The sequence below is a fragment of the Cnephaeus nilssonii genome, assembly GCF_951640355.1.
Source record: "Cnephaeus nilssonii genome assembly, chromosome: 16".
NCBI classification, from domain to species: domain Eukaryota; kingdom Metazoa; phylum Chordata; class Mammalia; order Chiroptera; family Vespertilionidae; genus Cnephaeus; species Cnephaeus nilssonii.
In genome coordinates this window covers 10,439,342-10,445,385 of record NC_137087.1, presented here as the reverse complement: position 1 = coordinate 10,445,385, position 6,044 = coordinate 10,439,342, and the positions used below count along the sequence as shown (strand labels likewise).

Here is a 6,044-nt window from a genome sequence, read left to right as displayed (position 1 = left end):
ATTGGCTGGTGGGCATGGCTTTGGCTGGTGGGCGTGGCTTGGGCGTAGTGGAGGTGCAGTCAATTTGCATATTTGTCTATTATTAGGTAGTATAGTACAGCTTTATCAGATATTTAATTTACATATTCTTTTTCTTGTTGCCTGGGTTGTCTTTTTGCCTTCTTGATAGTGTCCTTTAATGCCAAAAAATGTTTTCATTTTATTAAGTCCAATTTATCTATATTTTGTTGTTGTTATTTGTGTTTTTGTTGTTATTTGTATATTTATTGCTAAATCCAGACTCATGAAGAAGAACCACATGACTTTTAATGGGATTTTTTATCTCCATGTTTTCTTTGCAATTCTGTTTGTATTTTCCAAAGCAAAATCACTACCAAAGAAGAGATAGATGATACTGAAGGGAAAGCTTACAGGGTCAAACAGAATACTTAAGGATTGGCCAGGATTCCCAGCCCTTCCCCTCTTTCTTTCCATTTTTCAGTTCTGAGAAATTGGACTGGAAAATTGTAACCCAAAACACCACACGTTTGGCTGCCTGCCACAATAAAAGCCAAACTATATGTAATACTTCAAACAATTAAAAAAAAAAAAAAAAGGAAAGAGGTTTTATTAAGGTGCCATATGACCTGGGAGAATGGTAGATTCCTGTCTCAAAATCCATCTCTCCTTCCTGCTCTAGCCCCTAGTGCTTATAGGGAAGGGTGGGCTTTTCCTATCCAATTATCTTGCTAGCATCTGGGCATGCTTGAGCCCTGTCCACTCATTTTTCTAGTTTTTTGTGCTCTTGAGCCCTATCTATTCATCTTTCTAGTTTTCAGCAACTTAGATCTTGTACGCAGTGTAAAAACCTCCCGTTGAGGAAGCTTGACCAGTTGGGGAGACTTCCCTGTGATCTATCTAGGGCAAGCATGTCAAACTCGCGGCCCATGGGCCACATGTGACCCACAACAAATATTTTTGCGGCCCAGCCAATATAACGGTATGTAAGAAAAGTTTGAATAAAAATTTCATAACTTAATTTTTACAATATCCTGTTATACATAATTATTAATAATGAACTACAATGTTCACTAACGACTGATTACTATAACCATGTTGCATTCATTTCCTTTTCGTGCCTTACACACAGGTGCACCATTTCTCTCCACTAATACTTCTTACTCACAGGTGCACCATTTCTCTCCACTAATACTAGCAGCGAGTATTTTAGCAGCCGATTGCCAGGTCATTAGTCTGGACTGACTTGTTTGGTGTGCACAACAGGAAATATTTTGCTTTAGGAGAACAAGAAAAATAGGTTTATTTGTGTTACATGTGTTAATTTGTGCAGTTATTCAGTGTCTGGTGAGTTAATGTTCAAGAAAAATATTCATTTTTATTAAAATGTTCTATTATTTTATGTTAACGATGACTCATTTATTTCAGCTCTTTGTATTCAGCATGTCTCTATCTAAATAAAGCTACGTTTCTATGAAAATGGAAGCTTTTGTGTTTTTTGCAGCCCACATAAACTTAAAGCTTGTTTATTTGGCCTGTGTTAGCCTTTGAGTTTGACATGCTTGATCTAGGCCCGTGGTCGGCAAACTGTGGCTCGCGAGCCACATACGGCTCTTTGGCCCCTTAAGTGTGGCTCTTCCACAAAATACCATGGCCTGGGCGAGTCTATTTTGAAGAAGTGGCATTAGAAGAAGTTTAAGTTTAAAAAATTTGGCTCTCAAAAGAAATTTCAATTGTTGTACTGTTGATATTTGGCTCTGTTGACCAATGAGTTTGCCGACCACTAATCTAGGGTTAAAATTCCTCTCTTCAAAACTCTGGATCCTTATAAGGGTAAATGGATGGAGATCTCATCTGTAGAGCTTCAGTGAGTAAGATCAGATCATGCGTGTTGATCTTTCGTATAGAATCAGGGTCAGTGTTAGAGAATTTCCATCCATGGGCCTGTTCCTCATCTTGTTATTTGTAATGGGATTTAAATTCTGACAAGTCCAGGTGGGAATTAAAGCCCCAAGAAGTGGTGGCCCTCAAGTGGCTTGTCTTGCTGCTTTATTGGGAGATTGGTTTCCCTGGCTTATTTGGGAACTGTCCTTCTGATGTCCTGGGCAGGTCATATGGCAATCTAGTTTAGTAGAGTCACTGCCTCTATCAATTTTAAAATCTCTTTTGCATGTTCCATGGGGCTATTCCCCAAGGTTAAGAGCCCTCTTTCTTTCCACATTACCCGATGGGCATGTACTGCTATGAGGCATATTTAGGATCATGTGGGTGATAACATTCTTTCCCTGGGATGATTCCAAGGCTCCATTGAAGCTATCAGTCCAGCCTTTTGTGCTGAGGACCCTACAGCAAGGGCCTGGGCTTCTATTACCTTGTCGATATTAACTACCGCTTACTCTCATCGCTGGCCATTCTCCATGAAGCCGCTCCAATCAGTATGTAATTCCCAACCAGGTTCTGTCAGCAGCTGGTCCAATGGATCCAGTCTGCTGGAATAAACGTTGTCAAAGATTTCTAATCAGTCATGTTGAATGCTGAGCAGTGAAGTTGTGGTGAATACAGGTACAAAGCAGTATGCTCTTTGACATCAATATCCACATCTGTAAAATTGGTATTGCATTTTATATTAAACAAATCCAAAAGTTTCTTAAGTAAATGAATTGAAATTCCAAATAGAGAATATTTCGCACTTTATCCTTCCAGCTGGCACCAAGTACCATAAGACCCGGGGCAAGAGAAAGCCCTTCCACAAGAAGAGAAAATAGGAGCTGGGACATCCTGCTGGCAATGCTAAGACTGGCCCCCACCACATACTAGTATGCATGGTCCATGTACAAGGAGGTAACAAGAAATACCAAGCCTTGAGGCTGGATGTGGGCAACTCCTCCTGGGGTTCAGAGTGCTGTATGCACAGAAGAAGGATGGTTGATGTTGTCTACAATGCATCCAACAACAAACGAGTCCACACTAAGACCCTAGTAAAGAACTCCCTATGTCCATTGAGAGCATACTCACAGACAGTGCTGTGAGTCCCACTAGGCACTGCCCCGATGCCACAAGAAGAGTGCCAAATTAACTCCTGAGGAAGAAAAGATTTTCAACAAAAAATGATAAAAGAAAACTCAGAAGAAATATGATAAAGGAAAAGGAATGCCCAAACCAGCAGAGTTCTAGAGGAGCGGTTCCAGCAGGGCAAGGTTCTTGCACGCATCACTTCAAGACCAGGCCCATGTGGCCACACAGATGACAACGTGCTAGAAGGCAAGGAGCTGGAGTTTTATCAGAGGAAAATCAAGGCCCTGAAAGGCAAATAAATCCTCTTCCCTTCTATCTTAGCTCATGTAATAAAAGTATTTAGTCTTTAAAATAAATAAATGGAAAACACCTAAAATGCTATGGATACATATAATATCACCATTATATATTATGTAATGGTAATACTATATAACAAAAGCCTAATATGCTAAGTGTCCAGTTGTCTGGTCGTTCATTCAACCAATCAAAGTGTAATACTGTAATGATATGCTAAGTCTGCTCAATGGCTCACTATGACATGCACTGACCACCAGGGGGCAGATGCTCCAACCAGTAGGTTAGCTTGCTGATGGGGTCCAGCCAATTAGGACTGAGGGAGACAGGCAGGACACGCCCTGGAGCCCTCCTGCAGTCCCTCCCTGGCTGGCCAACCTCCCCCAACCCTTCTCGGCCCCAATTGTGCACCAGTGGGGTCCCTTGGCCTGGTCTGCACCCTTTCACAATCCAGGACCCCTAGGAGGATGTCGGAGAGACAATTCGGCCCAATCCCGCAGGCCAGGCCAAGGGACCCCACTGGTACATGATTTTGTGCACCAGGCCTCTAGTATAATATAAAGTCCATTGTTTCAAGAAGATTGGCCAAGATATTATTGACTCACACTAAAAATACCCTGTATATTATTACCCAAACCACTTTATATTAAAATATAATTTATATGCAAAATTGAAAATACATAATAAAATTATTTTTCTTTCAATCCCAGAGATGGCTGATGTATTATCTTGATCCTATTCTGTTAGATTGGCATTGACTGAAGTACTTTATTGGGAAGGATTATGATAGCGATTCATTTAGGAGTGACTATCATGGGTGCAGAAGAGTGGCAGCTTAAGTATTTATTATTCATAGCTATCTCTTATTCTGAAAGCTATTTGAAATTAGAAAACATACTTATTTTTTATTCTAAACATCTAGAGACATACTATAGATGCTAAGAACTTAGTAGATTTTATCGAATGGATTAGTGAATTAATGATTAAATGAATAATATGCTAAATCAAGAACAGATTCTTTTTATAATCTATTTATATATACATGTATATGTATGTATGTGTGTGTGTGTGTGTGTGTGTGTGTGTGTACATGAGATTAAATAAGCAAATAAAGCCCAGCAATTCATGTAACCCAGGGGCACTCATCAAAATCCCTGGGAGAGCTTGTTCAAACACAGATTGCTGGCCCCACGCTCCAGAGGTTCTGCTTCAGTAGGCTTTTGTTAGGGCATGAGGATTTGCACTGCTAACAAGCTCCCTGGTGCTGCTGCTGGGGCTGCTCCTGCTCCAGGTGCCACCCTGTGAGAACCATTATTGCAACCAAAAGGTTCATAGATGAGTTAGAAGCAAAGAGAGCTGGCTCCAGGAAGTCAGTTTCATGGAGACACCACTTCACTCTATTTGTCTTTGACTCAGCTTTTTTTTCTGTGATGAACTCATTTTCAGGCAAATATTTCCAGAAGCATCTCTTAGCTCATATAACCATTATAGTTGCATGTCTCCAAAGAGAAAGAGGACCTTCTTCTTGATGGTGTAAGCAGAATCGCAGGGCTGACGCTGATTTGTTCTGTTCAGGTCAAATGTTCACCGCATGCAATTGAGATCGCCATCAGATGAAAGAGGAGCAGCATTTCAAAAGGAAATTAAATGCAGTTGGATAAAAGCCGAGGCGTGCAGCAATAATCTTAACCATCTGTGTAAACGCAGTGCTAAACACGGAATCTCTGACCAGAGCTTCTCACCTCTTCCCATCGACCTCTTTTTCTCATTCTTCTCTGACATGGGTCTGCAGGAGCTCCAGTTCTTACAAGAAAAATCTGTCACAACAGTATCTGAATAGTCAGGAAGATATTCATTAGAAACCCTTAGAATGGTGTTAGTCAAATAGAAATGAGAAATATAAAATTTTCCAGAACCAGGATGACTCAGATAAATGCTGAGTGGTTAATAGAAAATTTCCTCAAGTGTTTTGCTTCCTTAAATAAAATTTAATAAGGAGAGCACAATAAGACTTAAGGCTACTTTTAAGGGAATACGTATTAAATAAATCTACATAATTATTACCCTCGTTTCTATTAAAGTATATTAGAATGGCACAATTGTCCTAAGTGACAGAAGGCATAAGTGGAGGAGCCGAGGGTCAAAACCATGCAGCTTATATTTGAATGCATGTGACTGTAGTAATTACGGTATGCTAAACTGCTCTGAGGTAGTCCCCATGTATCTCAAGATGGATGCTAAATGCTCCCCTTCCTTGTAATTATACCTGCCATGGCACGGGTGGATAATAGCATAGACACATCCATGAATTTGCAATTTTCTGACTAGTTAGAATGTGTACAATAATGGCCACACATGTTGGTCTTGTCCTCAACTATATCTCTAGTTCCTCTACCTTCCAGATTCCTGTGACTCCTGGATTCTCTCCCTTCACTTCTGGGTTTCCGATGGCTTCTCTACTGCAGAAGTCAGCTTTCCTTCTTCCTCTTGAGCTCCTCCTCCTCCTCTTTTTATTTATTTATTTACTTTTTCTTTGCTGCTATTTGTATTATCTCCTTCAGAACAGCTGTGTCTCTCCAGATACTGTTGGCAGTTTCTGCCTCATGAATGTAACCACAACAGACAATCTCAGTGAACAGAACATTTTAGAGCACCTAGTGAAGAGGAGGGTATGATTGTCACTTCCTCACCGGAGCGCATGTTCCTGATCCCACACTGCTCCAGCCAACCTGCCCCAC

General features: G+C 40.6%; 1 pseudogene across 1 annotated transcript; it reads left to right on the top strand.

Annotated features, from left to right (window-relative positions):
• Positions 1–2,224: 2,224 nt before the first annotated feature.
• On the top strand, positions 2,225–3,311 carry LOC307112517 (small ribosomal subunit protein eS8-like; annotated as a pseudogene). The gene is made up of 2 exons: positions 2,225–2,261; positions 2,701–3,311. The product of its transcript is annotated as a small ribosomal subunit protein eS8-like (transcript).
• Positions 3,312–6,044: the final 2,733 nt, after the last annotated feature.